The sequence below is a fragment of the Lissotriton helveticus genome, chromosome 1_1 (genome assembly GCF_964261635.1).
Source record: "Lissotriton helveticus chromosome 1_1, aLisHel1.1, whole genome shotgun sequence".
NCBI lineage: Eukaryota > Metazoa > Chordata > Amphibia > Caudata > Salamandridae > Lissotriton > Lissotriton helveticus.
The window spans coordinates 369,427,444-369,438,921 of NC_136057.1; the positions used below are offsets into that span (position 1 = coordinate 369,427,444).

An 11,478-nucleotide genomic window follows, 5' to 3' on the forward strand; every position below is an offset into this window, starting at 1 on the left:
CCGCGCGGGCGCGAGCCCAGCGCCCTCCCTTCGCCCCCAAGAGCAGACCGCCCCGCATGCCATTGGCCAGCACCAAGAGGGCTGGGACGGCTGGGCGGGGCCTGTGCTTCCGCGCGCGGACCCTCAGGGCAAAGAGGCAAGGGAGGGGTCCCTCACCTCACTCCGACCCAGCTGGGGGGACCCGCGGAGGAGGTCCCAAGTCCCCACAGCAGGCCAGACGCAAAGAGGCAGCAGCAGTCGCCACCCGACACCCCCTTTGCAAGAGGTGGCCTGCGCGCTCACCAGTAAGTACCGCTGCGAGGTACTGAAGTGAACTTTAACTCCTCGCGCAAATGTTTCTGAGGCGATGTTCCTACTGTTTGTGTGAGTGCAGCCCCTAAGCGCTGTAAATAACAGGTGTTAGTAGTGGTACCCTGACCCAGCAGCATGTTACCAGGGACCTGTCTCGCATGCAACTCAGCCTGGCAAGTTGTGAATGGCAGATCAAAGACCCAGCACACTCGGGTCCTCCAGCGCGAAGACCCCTTTGGCACGCGCTGGACTTCGATGGATAGTTTAGGGGACGCAGCAATGACATGTACTGTTATTTGTTTCAAATGGGTTTTGAAATGCTGACCGGACTCTTCCGCCATGTATTTTGTGACTGGTTACTGCAGACGTAGAAAATGCTGCTCCAATATTAACCTGGTGTGAGGGCGCTGAAAAGCTCGTTTAACTTGATCTTTCCACTGAAGTGTTTGGACTGAGTGTATAGGGTCACAGCAGGACAACCGGCCACCCTCCCCGACCCCTTCAAAGCATGACCAATTGAGAGAGGTGCCCAGTTGTAACGAGATTACTTTGACTTGGAACTGCTTGCCCAACTTGAACTTGTTTTCATTAACATGCAGTGCGACTGCAGAATGTCTTGGAAGGTCGTGAAGGCAAATTGATCATTTTGTGGCAACGTAAGAGAGTCACTTGTGGGTCAGACTCTGCAAAGGAAGCTCATGCCAGTTTCGACATTGCAGGCGATGCACCATGCAGCAAGAACATGTTGCAATGTAGCGTTGCATCGGGCCGCGTAGCCCACGGATCTATTATCAGTAACCTTTAAAAGAAAATAAGGATTGTCACAGCTGTAACCGTTTTACAGCTGGTGAACCAAACCTGATGCCTTTCTGTCACTCTGCAATATATGCACGGGGCCTGCTGCTAGTTGCAACAGAATATTGCAGCATAATGATTGGAAATGGTGTATGGCAGTCATTTTGCATCGTGCTGTGTCAGCACTGTGCTGCATTACTGTGTACGGTGTTCTTATCAGCCGCACCCTTCAACCAATCGTTGTAACCTCCGGACAGCTAGCTTTGCGTGGAGAGTAACAAGCCGCGTGCAATGCAAACGAAGCGAGTGGCCGTGCTTTGACCGTGGCGTGTCCACGTGCACGGTATGTCGCGATCGTAAAATAGCCACCCGCTAATTCATTCGTCCTTTTCAGGCAACAAGTCTACTCCATGTGAGGTGTAACAAACTGCTTGTAAGCACGAGCGGCCATGCATTCTAACGGAAGCCTATCGCGGTGCACTTCACGTTAGGAAAAGCTTTAGTTTGTTCATACCTAAAGAATTCTTACCTCTGCAGCAGTACCACCCTTCACTGCCTTTGATGTAACTTTAAAGGGACTCGTTATTGTTCTTTCACAGTCCCGCCATTTCAAAACTGAAGACTTTTCAATATGCTATAATACGAAGGCATGACTGTTGCTTATTTATCTTATGCAACTAGCAACCATTGACAACGTCAATAGTACTGACTAGTTGTACGTATGATGTTACGTGCTGTATTATATATCTGGGTGTATCGACTGATATAGCCCAATACCAGTGGTGCGGCACATTTAGCTAAGCATAGATTTTCAGTTTACGTGCTTTTAAGCCACGCCCATAATTACATCTGCCACGCCCCTGTCAGAGACCATCCCGTTTTTCCTCCATCCATTGATTAATCTGCACCTATGCAGCTCGAAGGGCAGCTTACAAAAGAGATCGGACCCTAACGTGGTCATTCTTGTAACTGTTGATCCCGCCATATGATTTGAGGCGCTATATAAAATCCTTCATAAAATCATGTGCCTTTCTCTTGTAATTAACTACCTATAGGTGTACTGCGGCTAACCGAATGCAAACAAACTAAGCACTCACTGTTACTATTCCTACTGCATAGTATGCAGAGCTACGTCAAAACGTTACTTTTTTTAATTTATTCACTCAAATACTGTAGCAGGCCAGCGCAATCCAGATTGTAATAAAAAAAAATAGGCTGAATCAAACTCGTTACTATTAGTTGTAAGTGGTCCAGCTGTATGATTTTTGGAACTGTATTTCGCGTTTTATTCATTCATTTAGTCGTCTCCAGCGCCCAAAAGCTGTCCCCGGGCCCTGTCGGAACCCACCGCCCGAGTGTATAAACATTCGCTGCAGCCATCTCTTGAAGCCGACAGCTCTATCTAGGCTGCGATAAGAGCACATGTAAAGTTTGTTTATAGTCTGCCTGCGGCCCCTCTCGTTTTGCGAGCTGCCTGCTTTAGACATTCCTGTTAAAGTGGTTTTGCATACAGAGTGCACTTGGGCATTTCTCAGGCTGTCTTTCCCCTGTCAATGTCTTTCTTGCTCGCTGCTTTCCCTCCCCAACTCTGTGGATTTTTGTTGTTGTAACCGGCAGCAGCCATGCTCACTTTTTCGGCATCCTGATTGCAAGATGTTCGGTGTAAAGCTGACTGTTCTATAATTTCAAATAAATTCTCGTGTGCACACCGAGTATCCTGGCTCCCCCATCAGCTGCCTCACAAATGCTGAGTGATTAAAAAGGTCCAGCTGAGCAACAGACCCCATACACCCAGTTCCCAGCGGCTTAGGCAGCTCGGTGGCTAAATGCACCTGTTGTGGAGCCTTGTGCAGACCTCGGGTCATTTGTATAAATACTTGCAAGGCAGATACAGCCCTCCACCAGGGGAGTAGTTATCACTAATGCGACAGGTGCAGCAGCACCAGTCCCAGCTGGGCAAGAGGTGACTGCAGCCAGATTTTTGCAATTTTTACTAGAAAACTGGGAGAGTGGCATAGATGTAAATTCACCAAAACGCCAAGGATAGCGGAAGTGACATCGCATGTCCTTTGACCCCGTGTGACATCACATGACCCTTGGACCTGATGACTTCATGAGAAGTGATGTTAGGCCATGAGGGAAAAAATGGCTTTAAGGAAATGTACATAACATTATTAATATCATTTTGAAATCTAATGCTAGCTTTGAATGGCCTATTAGCTGCAAAGTTGGAAGCTGCACAGGGCGTCTATGACCATAAATAGGGAAAAGATCAGTCATACATCACACATCAACGCCTCGAAAAGAAACAAAGACAATTTATTTCGATGCTTTCTCGTGGTGTCTATCTACAGGCTAGCGGGCGGATTTTGATGCAGCACTATCTTCACTGGCATTCTCATGGAGTCGCCAATTAAATGGGCGTTCAGTTTGGTTGAAGTTTGATGCCACTGACAAGATTCCATTAAGTTTTTATGACGCCGTGTGTCCTCACGCGTCAGTGCCATCAATTTTAGAATTCCTGCGGATGACCATAATGAATTATTGGTCTTAACCATTTTATAAGGATACATAATGCTCAAGTAAACTGTGAGTCCTGAAGATGACCGCACAATAATATAGCGGTTGAAACGACGTAGACTCTTTTTGTGGCCAAGATTGAATCAAGGACACATTATTTATATTTGTGTTGTTCCTTTACACTAATATGTAATGGTTTCGTTTGCCACATGTCTGGTTTGTGATTTGTGTTTTTTTGTACACCAGCACTTTTGTCATTGAGCGTAATTGTTTTTAGAAAAAGTTTCTTTGTATTATGTATAATAAATAATGTTTTTGTGATATTTGAAATATTGTTTGAAGGGCTTCTTCAATTACTCTGTCTTATCTTTCATTGACTAACTGTTTTTCTCTATTGTTTGTAAACTGATAATTAATGTGTTGGATCATATACAGTTTTTTGTGTGATCGCTTCCCTGAACCTACTGTTAGGTGTTTTAATTATTTACAGGCTAGGGCAGTGATTCCCAAACTTTTTTGACCCGTGGCTCCCTTGACCTAATCGGCAGTTGGCCGTGGCTCCCCACCATTTTTTTTTTACCGGTGGGCGGGATGTAAGCCCGACCTCGGGAGTACTTCCAGTTGTCTTCCTTAAAGTAATTGGGACACAATGAAGGTATTATAATGATATTAGTAACAAAATAAGAAGATAACAGTTGTTTAATAAAAACTTTTTAAGTGAGAAACAATACAAGATTTTTTTGGACCATAGAACAATAGTTTAAAAACTTCTGTATAATAAAATATCTTTTTCAATGACCAGGAAAAACAAGAGTCCGAATTTACCTTACAAATCCTAGTGAGATGGATGTGCTTGTTTTTCCTTACATAGCTCCTGAAATCTTGGAGTTATTTGTGAGATCGCAACACACATTTCCTTTTCAAGGTTAATTTTTGCCCTAAAACGGGATCAAAACATGCAGGGCTCCCTTACTTATCATTGGGTATTCATCCCCAGCTTGGCACCAGAACTCAAACAGTGACTGAGACTGGGACCTTACTTTCAATGCTAAGTCACTTGCAACATCAATAAGCTGTTCTGCTTCCTCATTGTTGAAATGCTGAGGTATCTCAGCATTGAAAGGGTTGCTCACCCATTTTATTGGTTCCACTTCATCCTCTGTAAAATATTTGTCAAGGTAAAAACACAGTTGAGACAAATACAGAACAAAAACTGTCTGCAGTTCCTCCTTTAACACCATTCCATTCTCCTGCAGAAACTGGTCCAATGAAGGAAAACATTTATAGTCACCCTTGCTTACACTGCTTTCCCAAAGGATCACTTTGTTCTTAAAGCCTGAAACTTTGGCTGACAGTTGCAAGATGTTAGTGTTATTGCCTTGCAAGGACTTGTTCAGTACATTCAGTTTTTCAAATAGATCAGAAAGAAAACCCATTTGTATTAGAAAGTCTGCATCAATAAATTTGTCAGCAAAACAATGCTCATCATCATGTAAATATGAGTATATTTCATTCCTCAGCTCATACACTCTAAGCAGGGAATTACCAAGAGACAGCCACGAGAGCTGCTGTAGAACAAGAGGCATAAGTGGTCGGCACCCATGTCCTCACACAGTTTAGCAAAAAATCGCGCTTTCATTGGTCTTGTTTTAATATGATTTACAACTTTGATTACTATTTTCAAAATACCATGCAGTTCTTCACTGAGGGTTCCTGCTGCCAGTGCTTCTTGGTGTATTATACAGTGTGTCCAAACAGCATTGGGCGCTTTAGATCGTATGCGAGCTTGAAGTCCTTGGTAGCATCCTGCCATTGAACGACACCCATCTGTACAAACTCCAACACATCTCTCCCAGTCAATTTGATTCTGTTGCATAAAATCATCCTCAACTACATACAAGTCTTGAACAGGGGATTAAGGCTGCTTTGCCCGCACTGGTGACAAAATCCCCAAGAGACTTGTTTTACAAATCAAATTACACAAAGGGACCCCGCACACTTCAACAGTGAATAAATAATACAGTATCAGTAACGTTGTACATATAGTTCCATTGACTTGCTGAGAGCAAAATTAGAAAAAAGAAACGATGTGATACAATAGCTAAACAACCTAAAAAGAACGCAAACACATCTTTAAATCAATGCGCATTCATAACAGAATATGGAATGTATAGTAGCCACATCTATAATATCTTAAGGAAACATTAGCACCTCTTGAAATCGGATACATTACCGGCGGGTGTTATCTCTGACAAACCCAGAGTTGTCTACAAAAAGGGCACTACGATCAAAAATATTCTTTGCCCTAGCTATGTAAACCCACCCAAACGCCGTGGTTCTGCGTGGCTAACGGAGAAACCGGCTGGTTTCTTTATGTGTGGCAATTGCTCAGTGTGTGAATATGGGATGAACAATACGGACAGCTTTAGTTATAACAGTCCCAAGAAACATATGATCACCACATTCATAAACTGCAACAGCACGTTTGTTGTATACGTGATCATCTGTCATTGCAATATGATTTATGTAGGCAGTAGTATTAGATGCCTGAAAATACGAATTCAGGAACATCTTAGAAATATAAGACACAATGACATCCGTAGCCCGGTGGCACAACATATCTTGCAATACCATCCTTTGGAAAAAGAGATTACATTCCATGCGATTGACAGAGTCCCGGTAAGCAAACGGGGTGGGAATAGGACAACGTGCCTCAGACAATTAGAGGCACTTTGGATCTGCAGATTGAGATCGGTGAATCAGGGTCTAAATATAAATAATGAATTTCATCATTTTCTGTAGAAATCTGTATCCTTATAATTTGCTTCTTTACCGTTCGGACTTGAGATTGAGATCTGCGAATGAATATAAGTGATGAATTTCATCATTTTCTGCTGAAATCTGTATCCTCTTAATTTTCACCGTTACTCCCCAGACTTGAGTTTGAAAAGAGAAATATAAAAAAGAGAAAAAATAGGGACAATACGTTAATTTTTAGAATCTGTATTCTTATTAGTGTTTTTGAAGATATAACATAATGAACCCTCTTCGAAATTTGATTCAGGATGTGATGGTGCCCACTGATTTCATGTTAAGGCACACATTGGATCGTTATTGATCTATTTGAAATGGTGCTCATTGCATCTAGTATATTGGTTCTTGACCATTCTAAGATGGCGACCATTATCGAGTGAGTTTAAATGATTCACCACTCGATCGTTAATACACCTCTGATCTATATCACAAAGGTTTCCATATATGTGCTTACATTAGTCGATTTTTGATAGTTATCTCTTGTCATCCCATGTGAGTTTTTTAATGATGGAAGTCTGCTCTTAAATAAACTACACGTGTTTTGTTGAGTGGTGTATCTGTAAAAGAGAGCAGGTATATTCTATTATTATTTAATCTGTTATGCGACAATGATTATTTTATCCTTTGTTCCAGAAATGAGAAGGCTAATGAATACATTCATTTTCTCCGTTCTATTGACCACTCTAAGATGGCGGCCATTAAAGAGAAAAAATAGGGACAATACACTAATTTTTAGAATCTGTATTCTTATTAGTGTTTTTGAAGATATAATATAATAAGCACTTTTCGAAATTTGATTCAGGATGTGATAGTGCCCTCTGATTTCACGTTAATGTACACATTGGATCGTTATTGATCTTTGATCTATCTAAAGTGGTGCTCTTGCACCTAGTTTATTGGTTCTTGACTATTTCAAGATGGCGATCATTATCCAGTGAGTCCAAATGATTCACCACTCAATCGTTAATACACCTTTGATCTATCTCACAGAGGTTTCCATGTATGTGCTTATATTAGTCGAGTTTTGATAGATATCTCTTACCGTCCCATGTGAGTTTTTTAATGATGAAAGTTCGCTCTTAAATAAACTACACATGTGTATTGCCGAGTGGTATATCTGTAAAGGAGAGCAGGCATACTCTATTATTATTTAGTCTGTTATGCGACAACAATAACTTTTATCCTTTGTTCTGGAACTGAGAAATCTAATGAATATATTCATTTTCTATGTTATTTTACCACTCTAAGATGGCGGCCATTATTGAGCACACGTACACGTCATCATTATTCGACCTTATCTAGCTTAATTACCAATTAAACTTATCAATTGCTTGTTAATGACTGTTCGAGAGGGTATAAATACACTTTTCCCAAAGCAACCTATTGAACCAGACGACCGCATGATTTACGAGACGCCGACACTCTGTTTACGGTGAGTAATCCTTCGAGAGAATGGCATAGGATTACATTTCACCTGGCGGATTCTTGTTTTTAAACTTGGTTTATACCGTAGGCAATACTTATGTGTTGATTAATATTACGAAGTGTTTGGTGTTATTATCTGATGGTAAAGATATCGCATTTTAAGATGGCGGCCATCTGATTTGTTTTCACATCGATTTGAATGCCAGGACTGCCTGTCACCATGGTGCCTGGTGTCATTAGTAACATCATACTCACAAAACGAACTTTGGTACAAAATCGTTTATAACAGCAACAAACACTGTTGATATCTTTTCTAACTCTCGTGTTTCCTTTGTGTGTACGATCCACAAACTTACTAGGACCATTAACGCTTTGCTTTAAGGCCCATAGTTCATTGTGAGTTAGAATGCTATCTACATATGATTTTATTTCATTCTTATTTTGACTAAGCCAAGAGGGCCGCGGTCATGTACATATAAATAAGCAGCAAACTGGGTGTGTTGTATGTAGAAAACCATACACGCAGTGCATCATGATTTTCGAATATAGAAATCATGTGTTTTCTAATAAAAATCCAGTACGCATATTATATACTGTGACTGATAGCTCGTTACATCTTCATAAACGTTCTTAACCTTTTTTTCATAGGCCTTTACTGTTTTATTTCTTCAAAAATGGATACTTGGTACACCCTGGAATTATGATTACTTATTGACATTTGAAGTAAGTGATCAAATTGATTTCTTTTCTTAATAGACTTATTGCACTTACGGTACCTGTATAGATGATCAAAACGAACTAATGTCGAATAACTTAAAATAAAACCTTTTTTGTCATTATTCGATGAAGTGATGCATAACAGGTCATCTGCATAGATAAAACAGACCATGATACCTAATATAGATGCCGATTCACAATTCATCATATGAAATATAATTTTTTAGAGGAATTGGCTATTTATAACATGATCATAAATAAAAGATGCGTTAATTGGGAGTTAATGTTAAAAGCACCGTACTATCCATCATATGATCATTATATGAAATGTTAAAAATACACTATCCCCTTACAGAATATTCGAACCTCAAGCTTGAAGACCATTGTGAAGCTTTATTATATAGAGAATTCTAAACAAGGTATTTAATGAATATATACCATGGAACTATACTCCAATGATTGTGCTCTTATCCTCTAATCAAATTTGACTAGATATTTTTAAAGGATCAGAACAATTGCATTTGATCTATTTCTGTATAAATTTTCCAACTAAAAGGGTTAAAGAATTGTGATGTTTTTCGTGTTTTTGTTAGCTGTAAATACTTTGTACTATGATCGTTATATTTGTTCTCTCAATGTGTTCTCCCTGGAAATGATGTATAACACCTATGTCTGATTTTGACCAATGCTTATCATAAACTGTCTGGTTTTCTCTTTGTTTTTACCAATGTGAGTAAAAATTTGTATGGATTATTTCTGAATAGATCAATACTATTCATATGTAAATATTTTTATATTTTGTATTTTTTAATATAGCCCTAAAGAAGTCCGATCACGGGCGAAACGCGTTGGCTATTGGTTTTAAGTATCATTTGTGAATAAAGAATCTGTTTACTGAAGAAATCTGACTTTGGAATTCTTGGGAGAACGATTGGAAAGTCAATGGAACTATATGTACAACGTTACTGATACTGTATTATTCACTGTTGAAGTGTGCGGGGTCACTTTGTGTAATTACATACAAGTCTTGACCTGTAGTTCCACCTTTGATTTCTTTACAGAACAACAAATCCTCAACAATTTGTTTTTCGTGTAGAAACCGGACATAGCAAATAAGATGGGTGTCTTTGTGGTTGTCTGTTGCCTCATCCAACTGGAGTGCAAAGTCTTTTCCTCTTAGATTACAGATGAGCTGATTATTAATATCTTCAGCCATATCATTTATCCTCCGGCTGACAGTATTATTAGAAAGAGGCACTTTCAGCAGCTGTTTACCCGCATCTTCGCCGACTATGTTTGTTACCATTTTAACAGCAGCAGGCAAAATCAGCTCTTCTGCAATTGTGTTTTTTTTTACTCTGTGCAACTAGATAGGCCACTTGATATGAGGACAGGAGGGCATTCCTATTCATTTTGGTTTGTTTAGAGAAAGTGGACTTTTGTAGTTTGGCTTCTGCAACTTTTCTTACAAAAAATTCCCTTGGCTTTCCGACCACATTTGGGTGAAGACTTTCAAGATGCCGCTTAAGTTTACTTGGAAGCATGGATTCCAGAGCCAAAACTTTTAAACAGATTGCAAATTGAGGACATTCCTCATTATTAACCTGGACACACGTGAAACCATAATCCAGATACCTGTCATCGTACTTTCTGTACTTGGCCTTTCGTTTCCTGTGGTCTTTGTCAGAAGAACCTGCAACTTCACTTTGTGCAGATGAACTTGAACTTGGCATTAGAAATCTCTTCATTGTCAATCAGAAAGATGGGAATCAGTTCCACGTGTCTGAATTATTCAGATGGAGGGGTATTTCTATCTGTAAAGTTCCTGGTCTTCTTTTCTTTTCCTTTGCTCAAGTATTTCCAGGTTTCTTCCGGGTCTCATCCAGTCTCCACGGTATAATAAGTCTGAAGTACAAAACATCCAGGTAAGACAAGTATAAGAAGAACAAAAGTTATCCTCTTTCTAATGATGGATCTATTATTGATGTTAATTTCCAATAGCAGCACGTGATGATGATGACCATTTAGAAGGTCGACTTGTAAATCAGCTGTGTGGGCATTTCTCTATTTTGGAAGCTGGCGCCGGGACACTCCCAAGTAGCCGTGGTTGAGTGGCTGCCATTTATTGCAGTATTATACCTCTACTTGTAGTTTGTACGTTTTTGTAACTTGCACACATGTCACCTTTCCCCGTGGTAATGTACCTTTTGCTACCTCTTGTATTTTGTTTGCTCTTATTACTGCCTCATGTTTTTTTGCCTTTTTACCCGGAGTTTTTGCAAATACATTTTTGGAAACCCATCAGTGGAAAACTGCAAGGGTGCAGTTATGACTGCAAAATACAGATGTTTCATTTGTGTGTGCTTTGCTTTGTTCCCACCTGTCCTCGTTAATTTCGGACAATTTAACACCCCCCCAGACCTGCCACCGTGCGCCCCCTGTAATGTACCTTTTGCTAACTCTTGTATTTTGTTTGATCATATTACTGCCTCATGTAACTTAACGTTTGCTTTTGTAATTTGGTGACTTGTAATTTTCTCATGTATCATTACTGTTCCTATTGTGAAGCGCTCTGACATCTTCGGGCATTCCACGTAGACCTCCCTTCACACTATCTCCCACTGAAAAGCCGAGAACACACGGGTACAAGGAAGACTGGAAAAGCCACCGGAAAGCTGGAAAAAGACTTAGAAAAGCCACTGTTCTGAAGGGTTTGATCATCTGGCTCGCTTTTAAAAAATGCATGGCTTGTAGAGAATCGAGTGGTACTAGAATGAACCCTCGTTACATAAGGATGGTCATGGAATCATATTAAAGTGAGCCCTGCTTTAACCTGAAATTAAAGATACACCAGGCTAAAACATCATATTAAGGTCCCCGCCGACGGTACAGGTGGGTTTGAGGAGATAATAATCT

At 40.4% G+C, this 11,478-nt stretch overlaps 1 long non-coding RNA gene across 1 annotated transcript; it reads left to right on the forward strand.

The window, feature by feature from the left end:
* The first annotated feature begins 182 nt into the window (after nt 1–182).
* On the forward strand, nt 183–9,196 carry LOC144809110 (uncharacterized). The gene is made up of 3 exons (XR_013606864.1): nt 183–284; nt 8,494–8,568; nt 8,918–9,196. It is a non-coding gene; the product is annotated as an uncharacterized LOC144809110 (long non-coding RNA).
* Nucleotides 9,197–11,478: the final 2,282 nt, after the last annotated feature.